General features: G+C 38.8%; 1 protein-coding gene across 1 annotated transcript in view; it reads left to right on the plus strand.

Moving 5' to 3' along the window:
* Positions 1-23682, plus strand: part of GAP43 (growth associated protein 43) — a 100326-nt gene that overhangs the window by 66726 nt on the left and 9918 nt on the right. The window lies entirely within an intron of this gene.

Consider the following 23682-nt stretch of genomic DNA (forward strand, 5'->3'; position numbering starts at 1 on the left):
GCAGGCTTTTGCAAGAGTACCTCACAATAAATGAAGAAATCGGTTTTCATGTTCAAAAGTCTGGAACTCTGGGTGTGTCTATCACATCAGAAGTCACCATCATAGGATTTGTTTGGTATATGAGCTAGAATGAGCATTTATCATATTTTAAGGTATTAAAGAATAATCTTTCTCCTTCCCACTCTCTCCCTATCTGCATTTTAGTCACTGTCTGGCCATTGCCATCTGAGTTTCCTGATGATTGTGCATGGATATATATAACAGTGTAAAAAACAAACAAACAAAACAAAACAAACCCAAAACATGTATCATTCGGGATTCACGGCTCTATCAGATATCTGCAGTGATATGCTGGTCAGCTGGCTCTCCAAAACAAAACAAAACAAAACAAAACAAAAACAAACACCCAAACTCAAAAAGCCTTGATTTGTAGTATTTGCCAATTTCTGTGGTACAAATACCCTGATTGTAGCTGATTTCAGGCTACCAGTGTGTTGTCATTGAACACACAAATGGGCAGCGATGCTAACAGCTTACTTTCAGTAGCCAATGTGAGCCAGCTCTATCATACCCCAAATCAATATATTCTAATAATGTAATAAACTTTACTTTTGGTGACTCTAAAATACTGGGACAGTAGTTATCAGCTCCCAGAGAGTGTGTCAGTATAGAAGCACATAAATATCTGTTTATAACACTCACAAACATATATAGGTATGCATATATATATATACATATATGTGTGTGTGTGTGTGTGTGTGTGTGTATATACACACACACATACATACATACACATATATATGTATAGATATATATCACATACATGTATGCCTTGAGAACTAGTTTTAACATTTGCAGTAATTTCTGTTATGCATTGTACATTTATCAAAGGTTAAGGAAAAGGGTAAAGTTTAGAATTGTACCTGCTATACAGCTAGAAAAATAGTTGTCACTGAAAGGATAGATATATTGCCCTCAAAAGTGTGATCTGAGCTGCATCCTCTTAATGAATTGAAGTTTTTATCTTTTCCGAGGTGAATTCAGGGTTTGGATTGAGTTGTGATCATTGCTGACATTTCCAGCCCTTAATGGAGAGGAAGGGTTGCCTATTTCCTTTTTAGTGAGCATGATGCTTTTAATTCTAGGCAAAGCTCTGTGAAACAGTGAAGTCATAGAAGGTAGGATCAGATTAGTGAGTAATTATTGAAGACAGATGTTTTCAAAATTTTTAGCCAGGTTATCATTTTTTCAAATGAGTTTCAAATATATATGTAGGAAACCCCCACACAGAGCTGAGCCAGTTGACAATGGCAGGGGGAAATGATGGCTGGAGAGACCCAGGGCTCCTTTTACTTTGCATCTTTCCTTCCCCTCTAAATAGACCTCCGGGCTCTGAAGTGTAAGTTTGAAAAATACATGAAGAAATCTCTCTCTTACTGGCTTTCTACACATGTCCAGCAAAATGGTCGATGTCAGGTTCAAAACTGTTGATCTCACTCATGGCAGCTGGTCTTCACAAGTATGGATAACTGGAGCCATATTGATTAAGTAGTAGATTATGTGTATTATTTAGAAGGTCAACATAACTCTCCCCATTCCCACCCCCCATATTATAGTCCAATTGTTTAGGCACAGATAGAATTGGTCTGAGTAACCTCTCAGCATGGTGTTGGGTACATTAAACAATGTCCTATTTTATTTTGATTCCAAACAGTGTTGAAGTCATTCAAAACTTATAAATAGCAAACCCAAGGAGAATTTATTTTCTAAAATCTTGTTTTAAAACCTTAAATCGGTGAATTTTGAATTGTGTTCTTTGGAGCCCTGAAATTCCATGGAGTAGCACCTCAGAAATGGTTTCTGAAAATTGGGTTGTTTTGCGGGGCCAGGCTGGCACAAAGATCTGGGTCCTCCACTATTCCATAATCTCCTTTACCTCCACTAATGGTTTCTGGATCTTGGTAAAATTTTGACATTCTAACTAATAATACCTGAAAATTACTGGTCTAAACTTAGGGCCAATTTCAAAAGTCTTTGAATTTTGGCATGATTCAAACTCAGTTGATTTTAATCAGAACTCCTCTTTTCATTCAGGCATCCACTCTATATGTAGCCTGAATTCTTTATTTTACCAACATATGATCTTCCCAGATATATTATGGGAATTGCTCAAATTCTAATTGTTTGCATTCAAATAGGAGTTGTTGAGATTGTTCAAATTCTATAAGAATTTGCTCACGTTGCAAATTCTACACAAATGGAAGTTAGGTGACTCACCTAGGGTTACTAACCAAGGCTAAGTAAAATTACTGCGTCTATAACTTCTGGATCTTATTTAAGGGGACAGACTAACAATGCTGTAATATTTTTTCGTTCTTCAATTTATAACATAATTTTATAAACAAAACATTCTCTCTGGTGAGAAACCACTTAAGGAACTCCATATATGTAGTTTTGAAATATCTACCAAAAAAAAGATTTCTAGAAAGCCAAAGTCTGTCTCAAAAATTCTAAAACAATCTGCCACCCTTCTTTCTTCCACTTCTCAGCCCTAGTGTATAATAACTGTTTGTGCCTCTGTCTAAAAGGATGCCTGAAATGGAAAACACCCATGGGTAGCCAGGCCAGTTCTTATTTTACTCCAGAGATTAACATCCTAAATGTCACCTGAATGATTAAAATCACAATGTGAAATAACCCACCTGGATAAAAGGAGTAGATCCAATCATGGAATGATAATCTTAGGTTTAGGGTTTCAGGGTTTGATTTCTTCTTAGAATTTCTAATAGATTACTCTGAAAACCACTCGTACAAAGCTACAAATGTATACCTATCCATATAAATACCCTATAGAAAGCCTTCCAGTGTGTACCTTTAGAATGAAATCTAAAGGATTACCATGGCCTACAAGGCCCCGTATGATTTGACTTCCGCTTATTTCACTGATCTGATGTCTTTCTACTCTGCCCTTCTTCACTCTTCTTTAGCCACACTACATTTTTAATGTCTCTAGGACACACTTCTTGTTCCTATGTCAGGGACTTTGCACTTGCTTTCTCCTTTGATCTTCCCTAGCTGTCTCTTAGCACTTAAGTCTCCATTTGGATAACCCTTGCTCAGAGAAGACTTCCCTGACCATTTGACCAGAGCAGCACCACCCTGGCCAGCCCCATCAATTCTACCACATTACCCAATTTGTTTTTTCCATATCACTTTCAGTGCCTAATAAGATGTATTTATCTATCTAAAATGAGTTATTTAACTCTCTCTAGACTTCCTATTCCTTGAAAGCAGGGACTTGGCATTTTTCAACACTGTAGTCCCAGTACTCAGGATGGAGCCTGGCACATAGATAGCCCTTGATGGACATCACTGATGAACGAATAAGACAAATTTCACCTATGGAGAGATTTCTCTTTGTAAACAGCTTGCGAAAGAGAAAGAATTATTTCAGTTTTCAAATTTGAAGACCCACAATAAAAGTTAAGAATTTTTAAGGCAAGAGTCCAGTTGTATTGCCTATAGGCCGACTTGTTTAGGCTTTATAAATCAGGAACCTCCTTTTGATGACCTATTTCTGAATATCAGCCAGTCACCCAAGCAGTTTGCATCTGGATGAGGGTGTTTGGCTCAGAAGGGAAATTGATTCAAGTATGAGAAGAAGTTTGGGCCCCAGAAAAACCAGATGAGGTGTGGGTGACAATCCTTCATGGAACAAAGAAGAAAGAAGAGGCAGAAGGGAAGAATAGGAGAGGCTAGAAAATAGGAGAGGAGAAAAGAATAAGAAAAGTCAATGAGGACCAGAAATGGAAGTATCAGGGGACCAGAAAGAATAAGAAAGGAACTAGAGGAAGAAGAGAAGGTGGAAAAGAGAAAGAGGAAAGTTTGAAGCATGGTAGATGCAGGACTTGAGGGGCAGAGAAGAGCAGAGGAAGGGCACTGAGCTAAGGCACAAGAGATGGGGGTCCTGTAGCAATGGACGGAACATGTTTGCTGAATAGGCAGGCCACATTTACCCTCCTCTCTGATAAAAGGATATGGTTTTGAAGGTGTCTTCCATCTCTAGCTCTCTCTATTCCGATGTCACAAATAACAGGCCTAAAGAGCTTCTTAGCAAATGGATTTTCTGTCTCTGAGCAGATCTAAGTGGCAGATGGGGCCAGCTCCCCAAGGAGAACCCGCCCCCACCCAGCCTGGGCTCACTATTGTTAGAGCCCTTCTACGGCAGAGTCAGTCCCCAGCCAGTGCAGGCTCCGCCACCAAGAAACACTGCCTCCGCTTGCTGCCAGGCAGCAGAAGGAAAGAGGAGTTGAGAGCTTCATTACTCCGCAAGTTTAAATGGATGGCTACTTTCATACTGACCCATTATGGTTTCCAAGGCATATTTCTGAAAATTTTTTTATGTAGAATGCCCCATAGGCAAACAGTATTGAGTCCTGGGTTCATTTCCAGGTTTCTCACAATGTGGCTTTCATGATTTGTTTAACCCCCAGTCTATTCATTCATAAGATGGAGATAATGCTACCCTCAAACCATTGTTGTGAGGATTTGGTAATGTAACATATTTAAAGAACCTGGTAGAGTGTAAGTCCTCAGTGAACATCGCTTTGCCTTCCCTCTCTTCTGATAATCTGAAATAAATCGTTCTCATGCTCCCCTCTCCCCATAGGGACATCCCCTGGGCAGATCTTCAAATAGAAGCAAGGATTGTCTGTCATCTGTCCATAGGTAAAATAGTGGAAGAGATTCTTTCATCCAGAAAATAAAATCTTTTTTTTTTTTTTTTGGCAACCCGAAATAAATTATCTCAGAGTATAAAGTACTACAAAAAAGTGTACTGCTTCATAGATACTGCAACAGTAGACAGACAATTGCAACAGCCATGAATTTAGCCAACTCTCTTCCTTAGAGACTTGGCAGTGCAAGGGAAAATCACAGGTGTTAGAATTGGACTTGAATGAAAGGCCCAGTCTCTAACTCGCTTTATGCCACTAGCTCAGTATCAGTTTTGTCAGCTCCAAAATAATATAATACCCTCATTGCTGAACTTTGTGGTTGTTAACATTAAATAGATCACATGTAAAGTGCCTATTATGGTATTTTATTGAACACATAGTAAGTACCTAATGGAAAGTCACCATCGTTTGCTTTCAGCTAAAGCTATCAGGAAACTTTTTTTTCCCATGGCATTACATTTCCGATTTTATAAAGGAAATTAATGGGCAAATAGGACATGTTTTATGGCCAGCAAGAGAGACACATAATGATTTGCAGTCTCTTCTGGGAGTCAGAGACTATTCTATTTGGTCTACCTTTTAGCTCAGCAAGATTACTGAGTCCTTACATTATCAGTAATGATTGAGCCTGGAAGTCAGCCAAGGCCACAGGTAGTGATGTTAGGATTAATTTAGGCTCTATGTAATTGGTCCCTTAGAAACTGTGATCTAGGGATTCAATAGAAACTGTTGGGGTCCCTTAAGGGAAATCGCTAATACACTCTTTCTAGGTAGATACCAGCTATAAACTGTGACATCTTGGATTTCAGTCTTATAATAATTCTTAGACCTAAAAGGAAACTTAAAAAATCGCCTAGACCTGGCAAATGAGTGGGCTTCATGAGGGTCTTTTAATCCCCTGAAATCATTTGCAACATGTTATATTAAGTGTATATATGGATGACATTCTTGTGTCCTTGTCTTTCATCAGATACTCAGCTGGGACCATCACACAAAAACATTAAGATCCACTGTACTCAAACAATCTTCAGGAGAGGTTGTGTAGATGTGTGTTTTAATGAAAGATGAAACATGCTAAGGGATTCAGGTTGCATGGTCTGCCCACGGTCACACAATGAGTATCAGAATAGAGGCTATAAACACAGATGTCCCAACAATTGAATTTCCCTGTCATTCAATTAATTTTTATTTTTAGTATGTATAATTTCCATACTGCACTAGGCACAATGGGGGATATAAGTGTATAAAGGGAATAGTTGCTGTCAAAGAAAGTTACAGTCTGATTGAAAAAAAAAGGTAAGGATCAGTAAAGAGCAATGTGTCTGCCTGCAAGCTGCAGTCTGTAATTGAAGAGAAGGAATTCAGAGGTCAGATTGGTGAGTAGGGTCCAAAGGAAAGAAATGAACGTCACTATGGAGTATTGGTGAGGATATTGTCCCTAGTAGTTTGTGTCCATGTGGGGAAGGTGGATATGCTGGACCTGCTTATTAAAAAACCTTAAAGTGCTCAAAGGACTTGACAGTGCAAATGAATGGAGGGTGCATAGAGGGTGGTTGAAGGTTCCGTCTTACTATTATTATTTTTCACCAAGAATGACCCTGATGTTTCTCTACAAGAGCATCTACACAAAGCACAATCTACACTTACTAATTCACTTCAAAGACTAGTAATAATTTTAGTTTATTCCTTAAAGCAGGTTAAATGAACAGTATTTAGTCTGAGTGTTTAATCATTTCAGAAGGACTGAAAAATAAAAATTAATTCAGGACAGCTTAAAAGTAGGACCCAGTCACAATAGGTTGTACCCACCCTACTGACAGCATTGCTGTCACTTGCCCGGAGTCATTTCTTCCTGGAGAGGAACTCCTGACTTAGCATTCCACCCAGGCTCCAAGTCTGGGAACGGAATTACACTGGTGCCCTCTGCTGGGCAGAGATGGGAAGTTCAGCAGGAAACAATGGTGTCCTGGTCTTTGCAGTGTAGAGACTTAGTCTCTGATTCTGAGCCCAAGGCAGCCTCCCGGCTGGACCCATTTAGTGTTCCTTACAGCCATCCCAGTCAGGTATGCTCTGGGATCATGCCTGAATTCATTAACCAAAAACAGTAATCGGATTTTTATTGTAAGGAGGTTGTCAGCTAATTTTTAAAAGTCCAAGAAAACTGTCCCCTTTTCCTTGACAGTTTGAGAGCTGGACTCTCCTTTCATTGCACACAATACCATGACTCATTGTGGGTGGTGGCCATCTTGCTACAGAACAATACCTCCTGAGAGGCCAGTGAGAGACTCTGAGGCCATTTTTTTTTATCCTGTTCAATTGTTGTGTTTTTGTTTTGTTTTGTTTTGTTTTGTTTGTTTTTTTAACGGTGGGTAAAGCACATTGATATTCATCACTGATTTCTTGGCTCAAATAATTAGAATTAATGCCATGGTGTTAAATTAAATTTAGAGTGTCTACTCTGGTGTTCCTGTAGTACCCTGCTCAGCTGATTTTTCGCTAGAGGTGAAAACACATTCAGTTGTAATTAAGAAAGGGGTGGGGAAGTGCTGAGAAGGGAAGCAAAAGAGAGAAGAGTTGTGAATTCTCATGTGTGCAAATTGGAGGTGAACTTCTAAAATAACACGATGGGGGGAGTGGAATGAAATGATCACTTCTAACCCTCCACTTTTATTTTATTTTATTTAGGATCAATAGCAGGGACATGGAGGCCTGCCTCCGGTTTCCATAACAACCTGGCTATTGAAAGACTGCAGGCTCCACAAATCCCCAATTATCAGCCTTGCAGGGCTTATTAATGGAGCTGAGGATCTCAGTGAGGCAGGCAGCTCATTGCTGGCACGTGCCTGGTGGGCTGGCGGGAGGGTGGAGGCGATAGGAAGGGGAGATGTGTGGTGAGACAGCAGCCATTTGTCCCCCTGTCACTTGGGGGGGGTGCAGTCATTCAGGAGGCTGTGTGAGCATCCCTGACGCCTTGAGTGGCCGAGGCTGCTGCTGCAGGCAGCCCAGAAATCAAAGTGGAGACAGTTTTTTTTCCAGCCCCACCCCGAAAGCCATCCATCTGGAGTAAATCCATGTGAATATATCATATGCCCCGTATGTTTATTGAGCTCCTATAATTAATTGAGGCTTCCTCAATGGTGACTTTATTTTTCTAATATTAATACAAGCCTTAATTAGCATGTGAAGCCAATGTGTATTTGCTTCGAATGCATATTTGGTAGCTCTGAATTACTCAATCTTTGGTCTGATGCTCGCTTATTAGGCCCTCACCAAAGAACAACTGCGATAGCAACAATAATAGTGATAGCAATAACAGTGTAGATAACATTTATGTGTTTTGTACCAGACTGTCTGCTGTGACCCTCTGATGAGCGGTATCACTGTCCCTTTTTAGGAAGAGAATTTAAACATCTCATCTCAGACACATGGCTAGTGAGTGTTAATACATCAGGGTCTCATTTCTGCTTTCTCTATATAATTACTTTTATTTTCCCCTTATTGTTAAACTTGGGTGTCCTCAAGATAGAAAAGGAACAACACGTTTATAGTAAATTCTGTGTTCTCCATTGTGATTGGGGAATGGAACATTCTGATTAATCAAATGTTTTGATTAATAATTGCCATCTGAGTCGTAATTGGATTTTCAATTGGGAAAGGTTTGGGACATAATAAAATACACACAACATTAGAAGTGTAGTAATTATAGTCATAAAATGCTTCAGGATCATTATACAAATGTCAATTTTTATTGTAATGCAGAAGTCTTAGTTGATAAAGATGTCTATTTGACAGAATACCAGATGAGCTGTTTTTGTAGCATAGACATATCAATGCCTTAACACTTTTGAGTTTTATATATTTAGAAGTACTTTATGAGAATCACCACTGAAGCCTAATGTGATCAGAAAAAAAATATTTGGGGATCTTTCAAAGTTAAAGAGTAGTAGTGCTTGGAAAAGCTCAAACTCATTAAACATTCTGGATCACTGTGTATTTTATTAAACTGTTTTTATTGCACCAAAACGTTACACTATGTGTATGACACATATAAAATATGTGACACATATGAAATATGACATTTCCTTGAGGTATGTTTGATCCAAACTACCTTGAGGTAGTTTGATCCAAATCTGTCATAAAGCACTATAAGTAGATCAAGGTTAGCAGAGTTTCCCTCATAGCTGCTCAAACAACAATTTTTATTATTTTAGGTTCCAGAACTGATGATAGAACAAGGACCCTATCTTACTGAGAATTGTAAGAAGTGACGATAAAGACTATTTTAATTAATACATAGTACATCATCTATGCATTTTATATGTCTCATACACTTTACAGCAACCCTATGAGGTAGGTACCGTATCCCCATTTTATAGACAGAGAAATCAAGGCACAGAATGGTTGGGAAGCAGTAGTTACCAAGGGCTGTTTATCCCTTGAGTCTGTATTCTTAACCAGAGTTATCTATACTGACTGTCTACAAATTTCTTCTTAATCTCTCTTGAGTGCACAACAACCACACCTACCCTCCCACCCTCCACTGAAACAACTTTTACCAAAGTCACGAATGACCTCTACTTTGCTAAAATCCAGTGGTGAATTCTAAGGCCTCACCTTCTTTGGCCTACCAAAAGCATTTGGTAGTTGATCACTCTCTACTCTTTGAAGTAAGTACTTCATTTGTTATTTCTCTTCCAGCATATTACCTCTTCCCGATTTTTCTCCTAACACGTTGTCTATTCCCTTCCAGTTTCCTTTGCCTTCCTTCTTCGTCCCCTGGCTTCTAAATGTTGGAGTACTCCACAGCTCAGTCTTGGACCTCCTCTTCTCCATTCACATTTAGTCCTTTGGTCATCTCTCCTGGTTCATGGCTGTAAATATTGTCTATAATCTAATAAATCCCAGTGTTCCATCTGCAGCCCAGACCTCTGTCCCCACTCCAGGTAATCGCTTACTCTACATCTCAACTTGTATATCTAATAGACACCCCAAACTAAACATTTCTGAAAACCAAACCCTTGCCTTTTCTCCCTGAACCTACTCTTTCTCAAGTCTTCCCCATCTCAGGAAATGGCAGGCCCATCTTTTCCTGAGGCTCAGACCACGTATCTTGGAATTATCCCTGATTTATTTTTTTTTTTATGACATTAAATCTGCCACCAAATCTTCTTGGCTCCACGTTCAGAATATGTCTAGAAACTGAGCCCATCTCAATTTCCCTAACACAAATCTGGCTTCAACAAAAGCCCACTATCTTAAAATGGCCTCAAAGCCCTTGACAATTAACATCCCCTTAGGTCACTGCTCGGATTTCCTGTTCTTTTACTCTCCCTTTCTTCCTCTATTCTAGCAATACTAATGCCCTTGCCACATCTCCAGCAGCTACATGTGCCCATAGCTAGGGGATGGGTGCACCTCCTGTTCCCTCTGCCTGGAAATCTCCCTCCTCTAGACGCTCATATAGTTCACTCCCTAACTTTCCTTGGCTTCTGTTAACATGTCACCTCCTCAGAGAGACTTTCCTTGTTTGATATTGTCACCTCAGCCTCATCCCAGCATACTGTATTCTTTTTACCCTCTTTATTGCCTATCACTGCCACCTGACACGCTATACATTTAACTTATTTATTTGTAGTATAATATAAGCTCCATTGGGGGGGGGGATTGTTTGTCTCATTATTGTTTTGTATACTACTGTATCTCCAGCAACTGGAGCAGGTTGTGAGTGCTCAATAGGTGTGCTTAATTCAACAAGTGAGGAAGAAGATACCTACTTAGTAGGAAAGAGTAGCTGAGTAATCCCGATGGTCAGTGCATAGGTAACAAAGGTGACCCCAAATCACTCTCTTATTCAGTTGGTTCACTCCTTATTGCCACTAAAGAAACTTTTTCTCTGCCACCTGGGCAGATGCTCCCCCATCTTCCTTTGTTCCTAAAAGTTCTTTGGTGGCTCAAATAGTTCTGACGTGCGATGTCATCCCTCCTATTGACCAGAAGATCTTGGCAGCTGGACAGCGACTGTAACTGGGCTATGCTAGAGGTAGCAGAGGACCAGCCCCAAGTCCTAGTCTCACTGCTTCTGTCACTGCCTACATGGTGCACAGGTCACAGGGAATAAACTGGTTTTATCTCCCCATGCAAAGTACATCTCTAAAAGCAGAGAACCATTTTAGCAATTCAAAACCATTGGAAATTCTTCCCTGACTGGAAATAGATGACAAAAACACACCTTTGCTTAGGAGTGAGCTGCCTTTTCTCATAGGACATCATCCAATCAAATCCAGGGAAGCTTTTATGTCTAATAAAGAGTCCCTGGTGGATTAAAATGTTCTACTTGTCATAAATTATAGTTAAGTAAGCATTTACCTCTTAGTGGCCCTTTTCCGAGTATGTTGAATTTGCCTAATGTTGATTACAGCTCAATATGATAATGAATGGGGCATTTCTTTTTCACTTGGGAGCATTTCTCCAGAATAACCACTGCATAAAAACCTGCAGACTGTATCTTGTATATGTATATATGTATATAGTTTAGGCATCTCTATTAGTTTTGATTAAAGTGACAAGGATTAATTCTCATAACATCTATTATCTTTGCAAAATTGGAAAACAGTATTGTGACCTGATAACTCTACTAAAACCAGCAGGTCTTATATTAGATTCTAACTATAGTGGGTAAGGATGCCTGAGTAAAGGAAAACCCTGGGAGACAAGAAAATCGAGTCTGTATAGTCTCGATGAACTTTGGTGAGAAAGGACTGTTCTGTACTAGCAAAAAGCCTGGAGGTCCCCAGGGGTATGTTTGTATGTGGTGGCGCTCAGTCAAGGAAGTGAAGTGGAGACATGTGGGTAGAGGGTGGCACTGGGAAAAAATTAGGTGATGAGACTTGTTGGGGATATTGCTGCCTAAGAATCCCAATCCAAAAGGAATGTGTGGTAGATGGGACCAGTATTATAGCATACAACTGCAAAGCTTTAAAATCTATGGATTGGAAACCTCTGATGATAGGAATCTGTTTATGAAGAAAAGAACAAAATATATTTGTATGATTGATGATTTTGTCCCAGACTGGTAGCTCTTCATTTCTTACTCATTCCTTCAAGATCCTTCTTTATTTGAACAGCAGCCCAACCCTTGCGTATAACAAGGCAAAATGGGGCAGCAAAAAAGGAGGACAGTTCAGGTATAAAGAGCTGTGATCAATCTTCATTGCTGAGTGCTTATAAAAGCGGCATCTAGTCTTGGGGATTGGAATTTCCTACGCCTGAGACTTCCACTGACAATTGTTGATCATGTCTGTTTACTGTGGAAAGCTTTAGTTTACTGAGGAAGTACTTTGGCATGGCAGGAGATTGATGGGAATATAATCATTCCAGCTCAGCTATTCATCTTTAGCAACCTGTGTCCTGACACCTGCTGGGTATGGCAGATTTCTACTTGTCGCCATGTGTGGAATGCACATGAGAAAAACGGTAACAAGGTTAATGCCACCCTTTCTCAAAGAGAGTTTTGTTTGCTCTTGCTTTCTCTGATATTACTCTCACTCTCTGCCATTACTCCCACCTTCCTTCTTCCACTCCCACCACCATGTTCTCACTGGATCTCCTGAGAGCTGTTACTCCTCAGCCCATCAGCCAAAGTTAGTGGGTTTCCATGGATACTAGGCAGCTGGTGTCTAGACACTGAGAGATGCCTTGCAATTGAGCTGCAAATGTAGCTTCTATCATACACACCCCTCTCTTCCCTCCTCCTCTTTCCTCCCATTTCTTCTGTATTTACAGCAGGCATTAATGCCAACACAGGATGGAAGTTCCTCTTGACAGGCCATTAAAGGAAGGAGGAGAAGAGAGAGAGGGTGGTAAAGCCAAACTTGCTGTCTTATCATATCAGTGATGTGAGAGAACACTGAGGTGACAGATCCTGATCTGACTCTTCTTTCTTCCTCACCAAGGATTTTATATAGTTAAAATATTTTAATTTAGAAAACAGTGCCATTAGTCCACTGGGAGCCATAAGCATCTTTAAGAGCCAGTAAAAGCATTTCAGGATCAGCATCAGCTGATGGCACTGGACCGAGGTAGAATCTTTCACTGTTTCTGGACAATCAATGTTATTTCTCTTTCTCTGATTCTTGAGGGAATCATACGTCCCTAAGTATTACCAGATGGATGGAGTGGGATACAGGCAAATACAAGGAAGGGCCTTAACAGCTACACATCAGATCTGGAAATGTCAAATTTAATCTCCCTTATTTCTTCTTAGAAAGAGAAACCAGCTCCTGACAATCAGGTGCTGGCCTGGCACTCACAGGTGGGCCTTGGTATTCTCTTGCTGACATAATCAATTTTATAGAACACCAATATCAGACTTTGTGTGGTGGCTCAAGACAAGACCACCATAATTGTGTCTGAATGCACATTAATTGTGGGCATTATCTAAGTCATAAAATGGCCAGATATTTCCCCAGCCTGGCTAATGTGAGTGCCGATACTTACCTCATTCCTTCTTCCTCCTAGATAATGTTTGTTGAGATGACCAGTCATAAAATGACCCCTGTGTCATGTAAGCATTCAATTCAGACCAAAGCTCTGATTCCTTGAATCCTACTCCAAATTGACTAGCACAGGCCCAGATAAGTCTTTTCTAACCCTGTCTTACTGCAATGCCACATGGCTATGTTCTCTCTAGGAGCAACATGTCAATAAATCCAACTTTGTTCAACTGCAGGTGTGTTCCTGGTAGTCCTTGGCTGGAAGTGTTGATAATTCATAGAATTTATATATTACAATTTATAGTAAAATTGAGTTAAAAATCTTTTTTTTTCATTTTCTCCCATATCTTCTGAATATTTTCAATGCTATCTTTATCCCCAAATTATTGCTACATCTCCATGAGTTCACCAATTCTTCTAAGGTCTCATAAAAATCTAACTTAAAAAACAAAATTAACTCCTAATTTATTTTTCCTATCCCTAATATTTTCTTGCTTTTGGTCTCAACATGAGACATGATGGCCTAGGCCCCTGGATGAGTTTAAAAGCCTCTTTGGAAATTTTGTAACCTGAGTCAGTAGTGATGGCAAAGACATGTGGGTCAGACAGAGTGCAAACATCAAACATGTCTAAGCAAAATTATAGTGAGACTATGACAAAAAAAAGAAAATGTGATTTTAGTACATTCTCATTAAAACATGAGGAAAGTCATGTCCCCTACTTTAAACTCCATGATGTCAGAGAATTTGTTGCGGTATGATTCTGGAATCGATGTTGTTCTCATTCCTAGGCTAGGTAAATTTAAAGAGCACTATACACAATTAGCTCGGCATCAAGTCAAGTTTGCCCAAACACCAATAATTGATCTCCTACTTAGGAACAGTGCCACTAACTAGACTTCTGCTTCGTTTGCTTTACCTAGGTCCCTGTCTCATTCATCTCATTTGTACACTGGTTTCCTGAGACTAAGTCTCTGCCTTATTCTCATTCATTCTGTTAGAGATGAGAATCTTGTTCTTGGATGTATGATTGGAGGGCCTGTTTCTGGCTAATAAACTTCCCCAAATGTCCATGGTCTATCTATACTGGCCTCCAACACTTGTTGACTACTCCTGTTGTTGACCTTCTACTGACTATTGCCCTTAACCATTTAGTCTACATACTGTGTTATTCTTACCTACTTATACTCCCTTTCATTGCTTACTACTGGATCCATGCCAAGGCAGTAGTAGTATGGCTAGCCTCTATTCCCTTTGAGTTTGGCACATATTTCAACAAGAGAATCAATACAATTTTTTCTTTCCATTTCATGGTCTCAGAGAGATGTGTTGCTGAGAAAGAATAATCAACAGATTATTTATATCTGTATATTTGGAGAGAGAGGATTTTAAGGAATGATAAGGCCAACCTGGTTATATTTGTAGTGGTAGTGATTGTATGATGTCCAGTAGAGATTGAGATATAAGATTGGAGCCAGGAGTAGAGTCAAGGATATAGAGAAATATTTGGCTGTAGAAATTGGAATTTAATGTGTATGAGGGCAGGAGTCATTAAAGTTTTGTGATAAAGAAAGTAATATGCTTACAATAATGTATAAGTATTAACAATAAGACAGTGATGATATAGATAGGGTGGTTACCTGGTTATGAGGTCAGGATTGAAGTCATTAGAGAGAATGCATTTTCTGTTGCAGGGTCTACAAAAAATGTAGAATTGAGTCTTGGATTACAGTCATGTTAGGGGACAGGGAATAAAAACTAGACCCATAATGGCAAGAGAAAATCTGGGAAACAGCAGAAATAAATCCAGAACATAGTTTCCATTAAAACTAGGAAAGAAGGAATATTTTAAGAAACAAAAATGCACCAACAATTAAAGAGATTATTTTATTCAAGCTATTGCAATAGAGACCCCCAGCTCCCAAGATTATGGTGTCTTGGTAGGGGGGGTTTCCTTTAGATTTATGGGGAAGAATGGTCAAGCTATATGCGGGGTGACTTACAACCAGGGTTGTTGTGTAGTCAGAGGAGGAAGTGTAGTCAGTTATCTGAACAGGATTTGTTTATCTCCATGTCTAGCTTGTTTCAAAGGGATGAACAATTGTAATCTCAGCTACTCAATTATGAGACAAAGAATGGGAAATATGAGGGTCTGTGTCTGGCTTTGTCAACAGGTGCAGGCAAAGTGGGGAAAGAACCAGGTTTGGCCTTGTTACAGGTAAACAAGGAATCACCCACAAGTCTGGGAATCATGAGAAAGAGTGGATAGCGAATCATGTGAAGAGTGTTTTGCAGTAAGACGTTTTCTGGAGCACAAAAAAGGTGCAGAGACTTCAGAAAACAAAAGATTGGGGAAATTCCTTAACTGACACTGTATTCTGGAGCATAAAGCTCAATACTGTCAAAAGAAGTTGTCAAAAAAAGATCAAGAACAATGGTAAATGATAAAAGGCCTTACCATTTGGATTTTTTTCTTTTTTGGTGAATTTGAGGAGAATACTGTTAGAAAAATAACAGTTAAAGTCAGCTTATAGAGAAATAAAAGATGAGGTGAAGAAACGATAGCATAGCTACAATTTAGCTTTTCATGCAGTTTGAAGAAGAAAAGAACAGATTTGTAAACTTCTTGAAGAAAGAGTCTGTTATCTTTGTGTTTAGGGATTTCTTGTACAAAAAAATATATATTTAGGATATATTTTGTTCCATGTTATTCTAGAAAAAGCTCCATGAAAGCTTAGAGGAGATAGATTTTAACTAAATATTAAGAATAAGTTACTGTTAAAATTGGAATGGCCCATTGAAACAGGCTGTCCATCTGCTAGGAGTGTTCTAGGGGAATCCAGTATATAAGGTGAGGCATTGCTGGAGGGTCTCCAAAACCCCTTTCTACTCGAAGGTTTCTGTATGTATATAGTTTGATTATTTTCAAATAAATAGGGGTTTGAAAGAAGGAAGATAGTAGAATGTAGATTTTAGACAGAAAATGTGCCTTGAAAAATGACTTTATTAGAGAATGACACTGGGTGGAGAAAAGAGAGAAAGCCTTCAGTGGGATGATCTTTCAAGTGGGAGTATTATACGACAGGCAGAACATATATGATTCTATAGTTCTATCCCAGGCAAGCTTCAGACTCACTGTGAATCTTTATTCTTTAATTGCTTATTGTCCCAATGTCCTCAAGAGCCAAAGCTATTACATTCTTTGCCACTAAGTAAAGAACTTTCAGCTCTTTGACTAAAGAGAATAATCAGTACAAATACAAATACTACTTTTTCGATACAGTTCTGGTTGTGTTCCAGTGAGTGCTATTGATTTTTAAAGCAATTTTTTCATTCAAAGGCAGTGCCATAATGTGACAGGCTCCAGGAAGCCAAAACACACAATGAGTGCAAAATGAATTGTCCCGGTAAGAGATGGGGATTGCATTTATTTATCCACATGCAAGCATATAACACAAACATCTTTTGTAGGACTTTCTTATTACAATAATATTTTTAAAATTAATTTCAAAATTGAGTTAAACCTTCTCAGTTGGCTTGTTAACACTCTGCTTCCATTGGGAAGTGAAGGAGGTGGTCAATGGGGAACTGGCATGCATTTTCATTCTCTCTTCTTCAGGACATAGTAATGGTCTTTTACAGATTCCTAGATATGACAGCACTTGTAGTAACTTTAGCAATTCTGGACTTTCATTATCTGGTAGCTAGTCATTTAGTTTATGAAGCCTACCCTAGTTGATGATAACTTTTCAACCCAAGTTACTAATTTTAGAGGTCCTCATTTTCCCCCTGTCTGCGTAGAATTTCTGCTTCACCCCTCACAATGTGTACAATATATTGAAGTTTGATGCAACAATAATCCATAGCCTGGTTCTGAAAACATCCAGAGTATCTAAAAGTACTTCTGGTAGCCCTTAAAGCAAAATTATGTTAGGTTTACCTTTCATTTCACAAAGGAAAGAAGGAATGGGGGAGGGAAGGAGTGGAGGAGGGAGGTTAGAGAGAGTAAAGGGGGAAAGGATGAGGGAAAGAGACTTATGCAGTACACTTAGGACCACTGGAGAGAGATGCAAGTTAAAATCAAGCAGTAGAATCCACTCATCCCCAAAGGCTATGGGAGGTATTATGGTATTGTGGGAGGCTCTGAATTCTTTTTTTTTTTTTTAAGTTTATTTATTTATTTATTTATTTATTTATTTATTTATTTAGAGCACTAGCAGAGGAGGGGCAGAGAGAGAGGGAGGGAGAAAGAATCCCAAGCAGGCTCCACACTGTCAGAGCAGAGACCAATACAGGGATTGATCTCATGGCGCTTGGCTCCATTTCCACTGTGGGATCATGATCTGAGCCAAAATCAAGAGTCAGGCATTCAACCGTCTGAGCCACCCAGGTGCCCCAGGAGGATCTGAATTATCTGTTGTGACTTTGGGCAAGTCATGGAGACTCTCCATCCTCAGTTTTTGTGGGAAGGAATGAGGGGCTGAGATCTGATCATTTCTAAGACCTCCTTCAGCTTCCACTATGCTGTATTTTTATAGTCATAAGCCAACTCTATGACCATATATACAAATTTTGTATTTTTGTCCTGACTCATGTGTTTTATCCATTTGCATTGATAAAATTAGCAAGACAACTGCCACATCTTTAGTTTTCTTTGTGCTGTATAGATATAGCCATAAGGGAAAAATTAAACAACAAAGATAAATAATAGTCAAGTACCACCCAAACACATCATAACGAGTCATGGCAAGGCACAAGCTGAACATGATTCATAAGTGTAGTGCTTTTATTTAAAAATCTGAATGTTACCGAAACAATAGATATTCACAAGTAGGAAACATTTTTAGGCAGCCATAGTCATTATTGGAGTGACTCTTATACAGTTACAGTTATGTCTAATTTGGGTTTCTGTATTTTAATCCTGGGGTCAGATAATCAAATCATTTACTCAAATATCAGATCTTGGGATTTGACAACCCAGGATCTGTTTTTGCCTTTTTAAAAAAATTTTTTTTAATGTTTATTTATTTTTGAGAGAAAGAGAGAGACAGAGCACAAGTGGGGGAGGGGCAGGAAGAGAAGGAGACACGGAATCTGAAGCAGGTTCTATGCTCTGAGCTGTCAGCACAGATCCTGACTCAGGGCTTGAGCCTGTGAACTGTGAGATCATGACCTGAGCCAAAGTCAGATGCTTAACTGACTAAGCCACCCAGGCGCCCCTGTTTTTGGCTTTAAAGACAAATGTTGAAAATATGTAATAAGCATATTAACTGACTCTGTATTAAAACATTACTGATGATTAGTTGAAATTTTTTCTTTCTTTTTTTTTTCTTTTGAATGTTTACTTATTTTTGAGAGAGAGTGAGAGAGATGGATGGACAGAGAAAGGGAAACAGGATGTGAAGCGGGCTCTAAGCCTACAGCAGAAACCTGATGGAGGGCTCAACCTCACAAACCATGAGATCACTACCTGAGCCAAAGTCAGACATTTAACCCATTGAGCCACCCAGGCACTCTGATTAGCTGAATTTTTAAATGAAAACCAGTATAGCTTAGAAGATTGTTCTTTAGATTTCTTAAGGTCTGAGAGACATTGATCATTAAATGGGACCTAGGGTGACTACAATAGAAACACCTAAGGAAAAGGCTGGTATAATGCCTAAGCAGCCTGTTTGAATGAAATTGGAAAATTACAATAAAGGAAAGCTAAAAAGTAGTCTCAATGAAAAATGAGCAACAAACATAACAAGCCTGTTTAATTTTTCCCATCTCCTAAATACAGACCTCATTAATTAATATCAAATACCTAAGGTCTGATTTTGTTTTTTGGGTTTTTTTTTTTTTTTGAAAATTATTAACTTCCTCCAAAATACAGCAGGAGAAACTATAGGCAAATTTTGGGGGTGGGGAATGCTAACTTAACAATATTAACAAGATTCCAAAAAGTATGGTATTTCTTTGCCTGGAATTTTTAAAAGAGAACAGTCCTTCTTACTCCATCTTTATACTATCCTTCAAAGTCTGTTGGAATTCCTTTCTTCAGGAGGCCCAGAAATGAGAGAGTGTTGTGCACAGGTAAGAAAAATAAGCCATCAGAGCAGTCCTTGACACAGCTCCAAGGACTTCTCCCCCAACACAAGCCCTGTCCCCAGATGACAGCAAGTCTACTTGGAAATGAAAAGATCTTTCTCATAATGAAGTTAAAATTTTCAGTGTATCTACTTGTTTTCCTTAAGGTTAAGGGATGGGAAGTCTTAGGTCTCTTTCAAGTCTTGGATTTGGTGATTATCAAATAAGGAAATTTTTCTTAAAATTGGAAATAATTCCTTTTTTTTAAGTGTATTTATATGTTGAGAGAGAGAGAGAGAGAGAGGAGAGGGGGAAAGGGAAAAGAAAGAGGGAAAGAGAAAATCCCAAGCAGGCTCTGCACTGTCAGCATGGAACCCAACATGGGGCTTGATTCCATGACTGAAAGATCTTGACCTGAGCTGAAATCAAGAGTCCAGTGCTCAACCAAATGAGCTACGCAGGCGCCCCAGATATGATGTCTTATGCCTGGAGAATTGCCATCCCCTCTGTAACTTGCCTATTGGATGCAAGATTTACTACACATCTGGGATGGGGGTGACTTAGTTCTTGTTCATTCAGTGTGGTACATTTTTGCTACAACATTTATGGAATCAAATGACCAAAGATAAAGGACGAAGATAAAGTTATTTCCTTTTGAAACCAATAGGCTGCTATTCTTTGGGTATAAAATAGAGGAGATTGTTCTGTTCTTAAGTAGAGGCAATAGCAGAGAAGCTCCTGCCTTTTGAAATATTACTGTTTAGCAGCCTTGATTTTTGCATCCTACATCATAGAATCATGCCCCTTAAGTTTGGCCAGTTATCATCTTTGCTGATGTCATTTCTGGACTTTGGCCTTTGACTTCAAAGCCTTTTTCAAAGAATGATTTTTTTTTTTTTTCCATTTTATAAGCAAAAAACTAAATAAGTCACAGGTTTTTCTCTCTCCCTTTCTTGGGATATTGAAAAAAAAAAAAAGGGAGGGCTGTGCATTAAGATTGGATAAGCATGAATGTATCATTTATTAGATACACAGGCAAGCAAGGTAGTGGCAGGGAGTTAGGTTTTGTTTCCTCTCATTTAATGCTCTTTACAAATCTATGAGATAGATATTATTATTATTTCCACTGATGGAGAAATAGAAAAACAAGGAAGATGCATATTGAATGCCTTTATCTGAAACTCCTTAATACAATGCTTGACACATAGTAAACATTAAGCCAGTATTAGTTCCAATTCAGTCACTAATACTATAGCCAACACTTATTGAGCACTTACTGAAATATACCATTCAGTATTAAATATCTTAAATAATTAACATACTTAAATCTTATAACCACTCCATAAGGTGAGTAACAATACTGCCATCAATTACAGATAAGGAAAATGAAGCAGTAGGAAGTTAAGTAACTCACTCAAAGTCATGGTAAGTGTCAGAGATAGAATTTAAATGCAAATAGTCTGACCCTAGAACCAGCTTTCTTATTCATTACTCTAGGCCATCTAAAAATAGTTATGCTTTTAGTAAATATCTATTTTTTACATTTGTTTTTTTAATCTGAGTAATTTGTTATAAACTTAGAAGATAGACATAAAATTCAAATCAGCCAAAAGAAAAAAAAAAAGAAAAAAAAAAAAGGAGGGTGATGGCATAATGCTTTCCATGGCTCTGAGCCAGAATAATGTTTCGGTTCCTTTTTATTATCCAACATTTTGAAATTCAGAACATCATTACAAGTTCACCATTCATCATTACAAGTTTTTCTGCTTGGGGTTTAAAATTAAGGTTTTATCTACATGTCACAAAGCATTTTTGGGATTTTCCATTTTTCCATACTTTCTTTCCCTTAAAAATACCAAATGCTCATCTTGTGATAAGCATGATACTAGGAGTTGGGGTTAATATAAATGAATTGAGGGGAGCCTGGGTGGCTCAGTCGGTTGAGCATCCGACTTTGGCTCAGGTCATGATCTCATGGTCTGTGGGTTTGAGCCCCGCGTCGGGCTCTGTGCTGACAGATTAGAGCCTGGAGCCTGCTTCTAATCCTGTGTCTCCATCTCTCTCTGCCCCTCCCCTACTCTCACTTTGTCTCACTCTGTCTCTCAAAAATACATAAGTGTAAAAAAAAAATTAAAAAAAATAAATGAATTGATTCATGAAAGTAATAAATTCGTATGAATATGAATATGAATATACATATAAATATTTGCCAGGCAGTTTTCTAGACATTTGGGATTTATTAGTGAACAAAATAAATTTAAAATAATCTCTGCCTGAGGATCATGATGGAGGAACTGGTCTAAAGGATCATGGATGACTTTCTTGAGAAATTAACCTGGATGCTAAAACCTACAAGCAGTAGCATACTAAGAATGGTGTGGGTGGGTGGGTGTGCACTTCCCTGATGGTGGGGAAATGCTTTATTACTTACATTATCTATGATTGTCAGAGCATGGTTTTAATAAAAGGTAGACCAACTAAAAAAAAAGTCTCTTCCTTAGAGAAGTTTGAAATCTAGCAAATAGATCCTTTTCCTTTGAAAAGTTAGTTCACAGTCAAGAAGACACAAAAGGATACCACAAACTAATGTATAATGCAAGAGATATAATTTCCATATAAACAAAGAGAAGGAACTGACTAATTATGCCTCGGATAGCTTTGGAGGTATGGAAACAGTATTTGAGCTGCGTCATGAGAGACAATTAAGCAGCAAACCCAAATGATTCAAATCCTGAAGATTTGCTACACACATTGACTGAGGTAATTGAGTGGCCTCCCTTCCAACTCCAGTCCTTAATTTTTGGTTAAAGGAATAACTTTGGTCCCATTCTCTAAAATCTGAGCCTGATATGGGACTCTTATGTGAATACTTTATTGGTGGAAATCTGTAAGGGGTGAGAAAGAGGACAGACCAAGATGTGGGTTCTGGAAAAGTGAAGTCTCAACCTGATCCCACAGAGAACTTTGAAGTACAAACTGCACCACCAATAGATGGTTTTGCCCAAAAACAAGGGCCCTGGAGTCTTGTGGGGCAGGCAACGCATCACTTTTCAGACACTTCTGGTTGAGGTAATTCACAATTCACATCCCCATTCCAGGGGCAGAAGTGGGCCATTGGCAGCCAACACCTCCGGTGGCTGGAAGATGGCAATGGGGACCTTGAGAGGGTACCAACAGCATCTGAGACAAAGAATGTAGGACATCTCATCTGCAAGGCATAGGTAGGGATGTAGTGAAAAGTATAAGTAGGGATGTAGTGAAAACTTGACTGACGAGCAAAGGGAGAGCCAATATTGTGAACTAATTTTTTTGCTATCTCTTTTTGCTTTGGTAGGCCATGTATAAAATCTGAAATAGATACTACTTTTTTTTACTTCATTCACTAAAAAAATCTTGAAATATGAATACAGATGATGCCTGACTTAATAATGATTTGGCTTACTATTTTTTGACTTTATAATGGTGTGAAGGCGATATGCATTCAGTAGAAACTATAATTTGAAGTTTGATCTCTCCTTAGGCTAGCAGTATGTGGTACGATCCTCTCATGATGCTGGGCAGTGGCAGAGAGCTGAAGTTCCCAGTCAACCAGACGATCACAGAGGTGAACAACCGATACACCGGAGACAATTCTGCACCCATACAGTCATCTGTATTCATACAAGCATTCTGTTTGTCACTTTCAGGACAGCATCCAATAAATTACATGAGATATCCAACACTTTTATTATAAAATAGACTTTGCGTGAGATGATTTTTGCCCAACTACAGGCTAGTGTAAGTATTCTGAGCACGTTTTAGATAGGCAAGGCTAATTTATGATGTTCAGTAGGTTAGATGTATTACATGCATTTTTGACTTATGATTCTTTTTTTTTTTTAATTTTTTAAACGTTTATTTATTATTGAGAGACAGAGAGACACAGAGCATGAGCAGGGGAGGGGCCGAGAGATGGAGAGACAGAATCTGAAGTAGGCTCCAGGCTCTGAGCTGTCAGCGCAGAGCCTGACGTGGGGCTCAAACCCACAAACCACGAGATCATGGCCTGAGCCGAAGTTGGACTCTTAACTGACTGAGCCACCCAGGCGCCCCAACTTATGATACTTTCAAATTACAATGGGGTTTCGGGGATATAACCCCATTGTAAGTCGAGGAAGATCTGTAATATAAAATTAGCAAAATGGAAAAGGCAGTACTATTATTCAGGGCTCCTGATTTGAAGTTGGTTCTTGAAGATGAATATGACTTTTATTCTGATTAAAGGGAACCTCTTCCATTTTGAAATCAGAGTCCACAAATGTATCTTCTCAGTACAATTAAAGAGTCTTACTCCAGATATCATGCTCCCTTTTATTTTTCCAGTGAGAGTGTTTTAACATTTTTTAA

Source organism: Panthera leo, chromosome C2 (genome assembly GCF_018350215.1).
Source record: "Panthera leo isolate Ple1 chromosome C2, P.leo_Ple1_pat1.1, whole genome shotgun sequence".
NCBI lineage: Eukaryota > Metazoa > Chordata > Mammalia > Carnivora > Felidae > Panthera > Panthera leo.